This window comes from Sphaeramia orbicularis, chromosome 15, assembly GCF_902148855.1.
Source record: "Sphaeramia orbicularis chromosome 15, fSphaOr1.1, whole genome shotgun sequence".
Lineage (NCBI taxonomy): Eukaryota > Metazoa > Chordata > Actinopteri > Kurtiformes > Apogonidae > Sphaeramia > Sphaeramia orbicularis.
The window spans coordinates 43,190,979-43,202,350 of record NC_043971.1 but is presented as its reverse complement, the minus strand read 5'-3'; the positions used below and the strand labels follow the sequence as shown (position 1 = coordinate 43,202,350).

The window sequence follows — 11,372 nt, the reverse complement described above, 5'->3', positions numbered from 1 at the left end:
GGCCCCAGTTGAAGCAAGGTACAAATTTACACAAAGGCAAAGTAAATTTCTCATGTTCTGACTGCAAAGGTAATATGTGGTTTCAAACAACTTAAAAATGCTTGACTTAATACCAAAGTGATTTATTACTTTGATCCAAAGTTCAAAATTAAGTTCTTTCCGAGCGTGTGGTGTCACGCAGTCAAATGTGCGCCAAGTGTGTGACGCATTATCTCCGCGCCCTCTGAAACCCTACTTGTGAATATCATCGGTTTTTTACATATTTTGGTAAGTTTTTCCTTTAGCATATCAAAATTCTACATTCTTTTATGTTATAAAAAAACAGAGTTTTGATATCGCATTTATAATTTTAAGAAGTTAGGCATTAATTCAAGGATTCTGCCGTTTAAAACGGCCATGCATTGAGTTGGAAAACTCCAACACCCATAATGCACCGTGTTTTGCCGCCTCTTTCCTCTGTATTCCTTCCCTCTGCAGCCGAAGAGACGCGATTACCGGAGCAGTCAGTTTGGACATAAACAACGTAGGTGAGTTTGTTAAAATAGTATAACTTTTATTCTAGACGACTTGCTGTTTTCTTTGCACTGTGAAAGGTTGTGTGGATAAATGGATATCTTGCTACCGCGTTCTAAATTGGTTTATTTTATGCATTTTATGTCGCTGCGTTAACGATGCTGGCGCTCTCCCCAGACAATAAACCAACCTGATTTAGGTTTCAAATTAGAGCTGCACGATATGTATCTCGTGAAACAAATTTGTGGCACTGCTACCTTTGGTGGCTACGGTTTTGCGGCACTCGGAGCTAATGCTAGTTCGGAGCTATTGCTAGTTCGGAGCTATTGCTAGTTCGGAGCTCTTTTATAACCGCTTAGTTTGGCAGTTGTCAAATTTGTACGTAAACACACCTTTTGCCTCAGGTTAATGAAGAGTTCCACAGGGTTGTGGCCCTCCCTCTCAAGTCCAAGTTTTTTTGAACAACTTGACCACTACTCCAGCAGGCTGTTGGCATTGGCAAGATCCAAGAGAGGAACTGCAGGGGACAAAATCTCTCCCATCCTACACACGTTTGATCGGGTAATTAGCTGCTTTAGTCCTGATTCAGTCCTGATTTAACACTGCAGGCATTAAATCTCCATTTCCTTTGACTTTATTTACAGTATAAATTCTGTGAAAAATATTAAATTTATGATTCAAAACACCTTCAACGGTACTTTTGCAGTTTTTTTTTTTTGTTTGTTTTTTTTGCAAATTTCCATAATTTTATTTACATTTTTGCTCAAAAGTTGCCAGTTGTGTCCAATTTACTTTTCATTATCCAAATAGTCACCATTTAATATGTGTCCTAATTGGTTACAAAACTTTAAATTGGCATTAAAAATATTGAACTTGGACATTAGAGTTGCATTAAAATGCCATTTAAAATTATTTCATGCTTTTCAGCATTTTTTTCCTATATTGCTTGAAAATGGTGCATTGCATAATAATGTGGAACAGCAATTTTCCTTTAATTGGACTTACGTGGCAAACTAATTGCCACAGGAGTCTAGGATGGATATCACTGACCCACAGAGACCTCAGCACAATACCATCCATGAGTTTCACTGGAAAAACTTTTTTTTTTTTAATTTTATTACACTTAAGCACAATTGCATAATGTGAGAAAGAGTTCTTCCCTGTAATCATAATTGACCCCTTGTCCAAGGGTAGTCTTATTGTCAAATTACTGCTTGATATTAATTCTTATATTTATACTTCAGGCCAAAGACATCAATCTGAAGAGAGAATGTCTCCTAAAGGCCCTTATCATTGTTCTTGGGGAGGATACTCGTGATCTTGTCAAGGAGTTTGTGGTATGTAACATTTTTTTCCTCAAAGCCTGCCTCTTGTGTTTTTATGCAACTGTACAGCACTTTGAATTGCCTTATGTATGAATTGTGCTCTATAAATAAATTTGCCTTGCCTTTGCCACAGAATTAGTTCCTATCTGCAATAGTTAAAAGGTATAATTTACTCTTTTTTTTTTTTTTTTCCAAAAACTGGTGGCAGCACTTTTTTCTCACCTAGAAAATTGCATAAGTGATTATTATATTTAAAAAACAAGTTAAAAAATAAAGTTTGTTTCGGAACCCTCCTACCTGCTCTGCTTTTCCGGGTCTGCGTGTGTGCATGGGCCCTGAGGCGCGTGCTCATGCTTTCCTCAGCAAACAGAGCTCCGTTCACCTTCTCTGTTACCGACCTCACTCACTTTTTTTTACAGTATCACCCAACAAGGGACCATAGCGGCGCTCAGGGACCGCACTGGCTGCGCTGGCACCATTTCTGGACCAACGTGTGCGTGCGCAAAATGCCAAACATGACATGAGGACGTACGACGGCAATTTGTAGCAGGTTGACTCAATGATTGACATTTTGGAGAACCAATCACTTGCGTGATCCAGCTGAAACTAACTTTATTTTTTAACTTATTACTTTAATATAATAATCATTTTTGCACTTTTGTGAGAAAAACAAAGTGTTTCCACCAATTATTGAAAGAAAAAAAATCATCAATTATAGCTTCAACAGAGGAAAACCTGCTTTGAACCTAAAGTTCCAATCAGACATTTAAGACCAGTGGAAAAAGGGAAAAAGTTCTTTTTGCATTGATTGATCTTAACAAGGTTTCAAAGTGAAGATTCAATGTGCAACAACAAATGGGGAGGGGATAAAAACAGAAATAGGCCGTTTTGTATGGCGCTTGAATGAGGGTTAAATGTTACAAAGAAATGTATATACGAGCAGTTGAGGTTTTTTCACACACACTTAAACCACACACACACACACGAACAGATTCAATACAAGCTCCAATAGAACAGACGTGCTAGTGTGTCCTTCTGATCTGCGCGCTCATGACTTGTTTTCCACGTGTGTGTGGCCTCTGTGCAGTGCACTTGACAAAACTTTTGACACTGGGGGTTTCTGAAGGTGCCCATAGAAATGTAAAAAACACTAGAAAGGAAATGACGCTTACTGCTGTGGCCTAAGTGGCGGGCAACTTGTCACTGGCCAGTTAAGTTAAATCTTAATATCCACTCATGCAAAAGCTGGAGCAAACATCACATAATGTCAGACAAAGTAATTGTTGGTGATTCCTTGTATTGATGGTAAGTGTTAGTATTTTAGTCAGAATAGTGTTTTTTTTTTTTAAATATCTATTTTGTAGTACTTTAAATTACTGTTTTCATTTTTGTAGTAATAGCATTTCTCCATGTATTCAGTAGGGCTGGGACGATACAGTTTTGTCACGATCTGATTCATATTGCAATGTCCAGGGGCCGATACAGCAAGTTACAATAAAAAGTAATATATGTACCTTAAAATGTGTTAAAAGCAAACAGCTATGTCGAAATTCATAAACCAAATGCCATTTGACATTTATTTAAGTGTTGAGACTGAAAAGTGCATTAACACAAAATGTAACTCAGTGCTGTGGAACTGTTCCTTTAAAAAAAAAAAAACATGAATGCAAAAGTATTGAAAGTATTAATACTTTGAAAAAGCATAAATGTACCCACCTCTGCTTTGTCCCATTTAAAAAAAAAAAAAAAAAAAAAAAAAGAGAGAAACACAGGGACACCTAGTGTCCAGGTGGAGGGTGGGGTTGGGAGCAATGACAGCGTGTAACTTTTTCTTTTCTCCAAAGTGTTATTTTTTTCAAAAGCATTGACCCAATGTAAACTTAGGGGTTAAGTTTAAATTCCAACTGGTAGGATACCAATGCATGTCATAAGACTAACACTATTGTTTTCTGCTCTCTATAGGACAGTCGGGAAGACGACCTTCAGGTTGATTTGGAGCAGGTGACCATGGCGGTATTTTCCATTCGACAAGAAGGATGTGTCGAACTTCCTCCGGAGGACATTGGTATCGTTATCGAAGGCGTAACAGTCTTAAATGGACTCAGCTCTGTCCCATCTGCTTGTGCCCTGCTGCTCGGCTTGATCTACATTCTCAATCTTGCCTACCCTAAAAGCCTCCGTTACACTTTCGAGGTTTTCCAGAAAGTTGTTATGGAGCTAGATTCTCAGAAAATGTCCCCAAAAGTTCATACACTCTTAGGAAAACTGCAAAGTGCAGATTAATGGTCATCTTAAGCCTATGTACATATTTTTGCATTCAGTGTTAAAAAATGTTTTATAAAGTTGACAGTGTTTAAAAAGTTTGAGACTAGAAAAGCACTTGGAGAGCGCAGACCTCCGCCAAGGCTGATCAGTGGCCCCCCCCCCCCCCCCCCCGTGGGCCCCCCCACGCCAAGGAGGTTATGTTTTTGCCAGGGTTTGTTTGTTTGTTTGTCTGTCTGTTTGTCTGTCCGTTAGTGTGCAACATAACTCAAAAAGTTATGGACAGATTTTGATGAAATTTTCTGGTCCGTGGGCCCCCCCACCCCCGATCACCACCAAAATTTAATCATTTCTTCCTTATCCCATTTCCAACAAACCCTGAAAATTTCATCCAAATCTGTCCATAACTTTTTGAGTTATGTTGCACACAGACAGACAGACAGACAGACAGACAGTGGCAAAAACATAACCTCCTTGGCGGAGGTAAAAAGAAGCACTTTATAATCCTTCAGAACATAACAGAATAAAAGTTTCCAGTTTTTGTTTTTTTTTTTGTTTTTTTTTTCTTTTTGCTCCCTGCTGGAACTGTGCTTTCAGTGTTTATGGAGCTAGATTTTTACCTCCGCCAAGGAGGTTATGTTTTTGCCAGGGTTTGTCTGTCTGTTGGTCTGTCCGTTAGTGTGCAACATAACTCAAAAAGTTATGGACAGATTTGGATGAAATTTTCAGGGTTTGTTGGAAATGGGATAAGGAAGAAACGATTAAATTTTGGTGGTGATCGGGGGTGGGGGGGCCCACGGGGGGGGCGCAGACCTCCGCCAAGGCTGATCAGTGACCCCCAATCACCACCAAAATTGAATCATTTCTTCCTTATCCCATTTCCAACAAACCCCGAAAATTTCATCAAAATCTGTCCATAACTTTTTGAGTTATGTTGCACATTAATGGACAGACAAACAGACGGGGGGGGGGGGGGGGGGGGGCGGCACTGATCAGCCTTGGCGGAGGTCTGCGCTCTCCGAGTGCTTCTAGTTATAAAATGCCCTCAAAAGTGCATATCCTCTTTAGAAATTGCTAAATGCAGATTAATGGTTCATCTTAAGCTTGTCTACATCTTGGTGCATTCAGTGTTTTAAAAGTTTGATAAAGCTGAAAGTGTTTAAAAAGTTTGAAAAAAGAAGCACTTTGTAATCCTCCAGAACGTAACAGGACAGAAGTCTCCTGGTTTTTTTTTCTCTTTAGATTGGATCGTTTATTGCTGGCACAGGGCAATCTGAACTGAACTGCAACTCTTGCATGTGATTATAGTCATGGAGGCTGTACAACTGTAATGTTCTGTTGTGAGATAATTTGACGTTACTGTTACAAATAAACAATTTGCAGCAGCTACGACCTTTATCTTACGTCTTCACATGATTAGTACACTTACAAACAAGTTTATACTGTTTAGAACTGTGGTTCTCAAACTCCACACCAAGTACAATCTTTTTTTTGGTGCTAGATCAAAATAAATCAGAATGCCCAAAAATTTCAAAATAATGGTCCAAAATGGAAATGACTCAAAGTACCACCTGAAGAAGCCCAAATACCACTAGTGGCACACGTACCAGAGTTTGAGAACCACTGGTTTAGAGCACTTTTCATGCTTATTTTCTGTAAATACTATTATTTAGTAGGAAATGGTATATAAACTTATCTATTGTATATTTGGCAGATGAATGTTAAAAAACAAGGTGATCTAATGTAAAAGTTTAAATTAGAATGTAGAGTGGGGAAATTGCAAAATATTAAGTTGAACTAAAGTATAAATGCACATTAGAATGTACAATGGTTTTGTTAGAAAAAAGTCCAAAATACTAAGTTGTTTTTGTGTAAAATTTAACTTTAGAATACAGCTGAGTTATAAGTATAACTTTCTGAAAATGTTAATTAGATTTTATATATCTTTTTAAGTTAAAAGACAGTAATACATTAGTAAACATTGAATGAATATTTAGCTTTAATCTGACTAAAAATATAAGTTTGGTTCAACCAAAAAATATAAGTTGAAAATACTTATTTTATTAGTTGTTACCAATTGAAACACTTTTTTAAGTTGGTTCAACTAAACTCTTTTTACAGTGTAAAAAGACACAATGCACGCTTCATTTTCAGATTACGAGAAAAGCTCCTGTTGTCCAGCCGTGACAATAACTATGTTCATTCACTAATCATAAACACTGAAAGAGTAAGCAGGCCCCGCAAAGAAACTTCAGTGTTAACGCATGTGTTACAATTGTAAAACAACAATGCAACATGCAATTATTACTCTTTTTTTATAATACTCTATTTTACAAATGTGTATTTGAGCTGTATGTGCAATAACTGTTTTTTTTGTATGTTTTAGCTGTGTTTATGTTTTGTATCTGTCTGTTTTTGTCATATCTTTACTTTTTTTTCAAGCTGACTCAGGGAAATGCACAAGAATTCCAATGTGCCTATACTGCTATGTATCTGAGCAAATGGCAAATAAAGTCTATTCTATTCTATTCTATTCTATTCTATTCTATTCTATTCTATTCTATTCTATTCTATTCTATTCTATTCTATTCTTCTAAAAGTGGGTTAAGCTTTGATTTTTATGTGAAGTATATGTAAGAGTCTTCTATTCTATTCTGTTCTATTCTATTCTATTCTATTCTATTCTATTCTATTCTATTCTATTCTTCTAAAAGTGGGTTAAGCTTTGATTTTTATGTGAAGTATATGTAAGAGTCTTCTATTCTATTCTATTCTATTCTATTCTATTCTATTCTATTCTTCTAAAAGTGGGTTAAGCTTTGATTTTTATGTGAAGTATATGTAAGAGTCTTCTATTCTATTCTGTTCTATTCTATTCTATTCTATTCTATTCTATTCTTCTAAAAGTGGGTTAAGCTTTGATTTTTATGTGAAGTATATGTAAGAGTCTTCTATTCTATTCTATTCTATTCTATTCTATTCTTCTAAAAGTGGGTTAAGCTTTGATTTTTATGTGAAGTATATGTAAGAGTCTGTTATGGACTAGGACTTTCTTTATGACTTTATTACCCTTTACTAAGTGAACACTGATTTTGGTTTCCTGCATTTAAACACTATACTCATATCTACGCTGCTGCTCTTCAGTTACAACATTGTACAACATTAGCTTCACTTTGCTTAAAATGGAGTCATTTAGTGAAATTAGCTCAATGACTGTCACCAATATATTGATTGATAATATACAAAATACGAAAATACTACATACCAGCTACAATACACTGTAGCAGATGGGCGAGGTCAAGGGCGTCTTTTTGATTCATTACTTTTGAACCAGACAAGTTTAAGACAAATATTACGCATAGTTGGAAAGGTCTAAATGCATTCTTAAACATACTCAAAGAGCAAAATTTAGTTTCAAATATTTTTAAATGAAAAAAATTTGAAAAACTACTGCGTCACACATGGACAAAAAATTAACGTCTATTTTTTGCAAGAATTACAATGGTCTCAAAAGTGAAGTTCCTGTGACATTTTCATCCTAAACTGTATTCAGTGTATACCTTAAACTCTATTTTACAGCCTAATAATTGGTTAGAGGAAAAAAATATTTTATCATACCTAAATAAGGAAGAGTTTGGACAAATGGCAGCGTCACGGATGGAAAAGCCAAAAACATCACGGATGGACAACAAAAGTAAATGTCAAATTAAACATTTTTTATTTCAATCAATATAATATACTTTTTTTTTTTTTTTTTTTTAACAATATTTATAACAAATGTACAAATAATATTAACCTTATATTCAAATGTATGTTTGCTTAGATCTATGCATTTATTAATTTTAAACACTGTGTGTTTAGAATGTGACATAAAAAAATATAATAGTCAAATATTAATGTATTTGGAATTAATTTAGTTTATTTATTAGAGTTTATAAAATGAATACAGAACGATGGCAGGAAACATTGTCACTTTCCAAACATTCACTTAAAAAAACGCCTCAAATTTTATTCCACAAATTTTTCTCGTTTCAAAATACATATTCCTGAAAATATAAGTAATTACCTACCTAAAAATATAAGTTTAGTGTAGGTTATTGTAATTAAATGTTTTTGACCAGATATTAACCTTTCCTTGACTTCAAGCAGATGCAAAACTGTACAACAAAAACTTACAACTTCACACACACGTCCATGCAAATATTACACATTGGACCTTTAAGTACTGACAAACTTCATGAAACAACAGTATATTAAAACACTTTTATAGAGCATTTCTTAACCGCGATTATAAGAAGAGCTATTCCTGAGGAAAACATCAGTGTTAGTCAGTAAACAGAGCCTCTAAAGCTCCAACTCAGAAGGCAAGTAGGTTGTCAATCAAAGCTGTCAATCAACACCCACACTGCATCAAACATGGAAACCTTCTGTGAGCCCTAAGATCGTATTAACAGAGCAATGGATGCGTGGTTGTTGCCCTTCGGTGAGAACCAAACAACCTGTCCACATACATACTTTAAATGGACTTGAAATGTCCCTTTCAGCAGGGATATTGAGCAACATATTCAACACCTATTTGCGTGACATGTTGCCTTTACTTCTTTAACTGAGTGTTAATTTTCAAACACATAGACGCGGCAGGACATCAGCTGCTGCCTGTGGACTGAGTTAAAGAGTGTTGGCATTCAACATATCCTATCTTTTGATATTTAAACACACATACACACAAGCACACACAGAGTTGGCATCTGGTAGGAAGCGATCATGTGATGTGAGGGTCAAGAGTTTAAGCAACAAGTCTTTTGACCTTCTGACACATCGGGGAGGAGACCATATTGATCCAGAAACACACACACATTTAAAGTGACAGATGTAATCACAAAAATGAGCACACACACACACACACACACATTCACACCTTCTGGACTTGGATTCGCTAGAGATCTGCTGGCAGGTTTCAAGAAGAATAAGTAAGATGACTGACGCCTTGGCATCCTAAACAGTCACATACCCATTTAGACACACACACACACACACACACACACACACACACACACACTGTTTTTGTTTGCTTCCCTGTTAAGGTTGGCTCATGCACAATAAAGTCTGTTAGATGTATGTCAGATATACCATATGCATACTCTAACATACATAGAGTGACAGAGATTGATCGGAGGGGTGTGGGAAGGCTGTAAGTGTGTGTGACATTAGAGATCACCTAGGAAATTGAGAAAGTGCACACACACACACACACACACACACACACACACACACAGAAATACACAGATCGACAAGAGCCAAGCAGAGTCACGCCAAGCAAATGAACCCATCTGAAATGCAATCCCCACAGCCTTATAAACACATACACACATACAGACACACACACACCTACACACACACACACACACACACACACACACACACACACACACACACACACACACACAAACAGGCCAGCTGAGAAGTCCCTGCTTTCTCATTACCACAGATGGATGGAAAGATAGATAGAGGTGTTGGTTAGGGTGGTGGTGGGAGGAAGGGTGGGACAGGAATGATAGGAAGAAAGGAAGAAAAAGAGGAAAAATCCAAAGGAGGAAAGGTAGTGAGATGAGAGTGAAAAGGAAGGGGGTGGGGGGGTGGGGTCTGCAGATGATAGAGACAGGGAGGGATGAGACGATGATGTGAGATTGTGTCGAGAGCTGAATTAGACAGAGCAGGGAAGCGAGCTATATGGCAGGGGAAATTGGTGTGTGTGTGTTGATGTGTGTGTCGCTCTGGTGGCGGAAATTGGTGTCGGCGGGACCCCAAATGGCTGTTTTCCTGCCTGACAGAAGAATAGTATACACACACACACACACACACACACACACGCACTGTTACTGCAATTTGAATGCTTTCTTTGGACATCTTTCAACACATAGATTTACTGTTTACCAATTGTTTTAGATGTGCATGCTCATCCAAAAGACATGTTGACATTCATTCATTCATTTTCCATAAATGACCCTCTGGATAGTTATGGGGGTGGGGGGTTGGGGGGATGGGGCTGGAGCCAATCCCAGCTCCATAGAGAGTTTTACAAAACACCTCAAGACACTCCTGTTCAAGCAGGCTTTTTCATTTCCTAACTGACCCAGGGCTGCTACAAACTGATTGTACTTTATGTAATTATCATATTTTAATTGTATTTTATTGTGTTTTTAATTGTATTTTAATTGTATTTTATTTGTACGGTTTATTTGTACTTTACACTGTAAAGCACTTTGTGATTCTGTCTGTGAAAAGTGCTCTATAAATAAAATTCACCTACTTACTTACTTACAATCCCAGTACACACTCAACAGGTCACTAACATGTAAGGCGCTTCTCAGTTCAATATATTCCACCTCCTCGACCCCTCAAAACTCAGTTGTGACCTAAATGTCAATCTGGGACTGAGGATGCTGGCTGGAGGAGTCTGCACAAGTCCTGCGAAGGTGTTTTTGTCAATCAGACCTGTGATGTAAAAGAGGTGTGAAGCATGACTATATCACACAAAATACGGCAGGAAAAGTCTAACAATCAAATGAGCACATGTTAAATGAGAAAAAAAAAAAGAATGACACATCCCCCCATCATTTACTGACACATTATGCCATGTTGTGAAGTTAATCATTAGTTTACATGAACACTCATCTGTCAGAGATCGTAATGTACAGCGGTGCATTGTAACACAATAATAGACAGCTGTTCCTCACATCATGTTTAACCACCATCTGTTTAAAATACAAACTCCACGGTGAAGAATTGTCATGTTAAATGTTGCCTCTGGCTGTCATATCCCAGCTGAGAAGGGCACAGACAAATGAGAAGAGGGGATAAACATGAACAAATATTCATTCTCACACTTACATTCATTTCGTGACCAGTTACCCTATAAAGGTACATCTTTGGGTGGTGGGAAGAGTACAAGGAGGTGACCCATGTGGAGAACCACTGGACCACCATGCTGCTAAACAGCTAGAACATTCTGTAGTTAAAGTGCAGCTACAGTAGTGTTTTTCAACCTTGGAGTTGGGACCCTACATCAGGTCGCCTGGAATTCAAATGGAGTCGCCTGAAATTTCTAGTAATTGATTAAAATAAAATGAAAAACTTACTAATAAAAATATTTAGTACTCTTATTATTATTACTCTTTTTATAATACTCTATTTTACAAATGTGTATTTATGCTTGTATGTGCAATAACTGTTTTTTAACGCTTTTTTTATATGTATTTTTTATGTTTATGT

The 11,372-nt window shown here is 37.0% G+C and overlaps 1 long non-coding RNA gene across 1 annotated transcript; it reads left to right on the top strand.

The window, feature by feature from the left end:
- The first annotated feature begins 1,017 nt into the window (after positions 1-1,017).
- Positions 1,018-4,039, top strand: LOC115434433 (uncharacterized). The gene is made up of 3 exons (XR_003937529.1): positions 1,018-1,074; positions 1,758-1,850; positions 3,801-4,039. It is a non-coding gene; the product is annotated as an uncharacterized LOC115434433 (long non-coding RNA).
- The last annotated feature ends 7,333 nt before the right edge of the window (positions 4,040-11,372 follow it).